Source organism: Octodon degus, unplaced genomic scaffold, assembly GCF_000260255.1.
Source record: "Octodon degus isolate 3935 unplaced genomic scaffold, OctDeg1.0 scaffold00119, whole genome shotgun sequence".
Taxonomy (NCBI): Eukaryota; Metazoa; Chordata; class Mammalia; order Rodentia; family Octodontidae; genus Octodon; species Octodon degus.
The window spans coordinates 5,037,807-5,039,246 of NW_004524695.1; positions in this window are offsets into that span (position 1 = coordinate 5,037,807).

Sequence of the window (1,440 nt, forward strand, 5' to 3'; positions counted from 1 at the left end):
ATAAAATAAAAATAAAAATAAAATTACCAATTCTATCAAAGAGAAAAATTTGGACCTTTTACAATCTGTTTGAAAACTGAGATTAAAACAAAAAAAAAAAGTCACAGAAGATTCCTGAGGGGGGACTTAAGGAAGGCAGCATTTTTCTCATAGGGTCCTTCTGCTGAGAGAGGATGAGTCCAGGTAAGGCCAGGAGTGACAGACGGCAGGCGACAGATACCCCTTCCTGGGTCTTGTGGGGGGAGAAAAATTAGGAAGCATCGGAAGCCTCTTTTCTTATCTTTGGTTGCACTGCCATGACAGCCTTAAGGTCCTGAAGCAACCATAAATGCCTACCTTCTGTGGTCACTTTGAATCTGAGGAGGAATCATGGTGCCAGATCCGGGCAGTGGTCGGTGAGGGTGCCACATACTTTTATTATTCACCTGCCTTTATGTTGGATGCCATACTGCAAAAATTAGATATTTTTTATCAAACCGTGTGAAGACACTCACCCAAGAAGACTCCAGATCTGCTTCAGAGACTAGCAAGAAGGACGAAATAAGTGTGTTCAGAGTGAGGGCTAGAGTCTTCAAGGTGACTAATGGCAGTGTGTCTTTTGTGCCTTTTATTGCAATACTTTTTTTATGTATTTAGTACTATACCGATAGGGTCTCAAAATGTAGATTGGACTGTTATTCTCCTGTTTTCAGCCTCCCAAGTGCTGGGATTACAGGTATGTGGCACCACACCCAGTCTCAGGCACCTCTCAGCACATCCCAGGGGTGGACTTGCAATAAATTTTTAAAATTTAAATATTCACTGTATATTTTGATCATGCCTCTTAATACTTTAGAGGATCAAATCAAGCCCACTAAAAAATTTAGAAATGTTTCTCTTATTTAAAATCAACTATTACTGACTTTAATCACATCTTCAAAGGACTTGCACAGCATCACCCAGATTAATGCTTGAGGAGCTGGGTACTGTCACTTAGTCATATTGACATACCAATCCACGCACATGCCAGATCATCAGCATATGCCTGCCAGGCACTGAGGACTTCAAATATTTCCTTGTTTGTCCCTCATAACAATTCTTAGAACAAAAAGCATGAGAGAAATGCGAATTATTCAAGATGATTTAACAAATCAATGCTGACCCTAAATTCCAGCCCCCATAGCCTGCATCCAAAAATTATGCTTCAAACTATGACTTCAATAAAGTCATGCTTCAATCATGACTTTATTGGTTTTGTTTGAATTTATGTTTCCCAAGTACTTTTTTTTTTTTTTTTTTTTTTTTTTTTTTCACTTACTCTTAGCCTTGCCAGGGAAGTAAAGGAAACACTGAGCCATCTCCCTGGCCCCTTACTCTAAAAATGCTTATTTTGGACATTTAGTACCCATTAGCAGGCATTCTACTAATTAACCGCTACTTCCGGTCTACAAAGTACCAAGT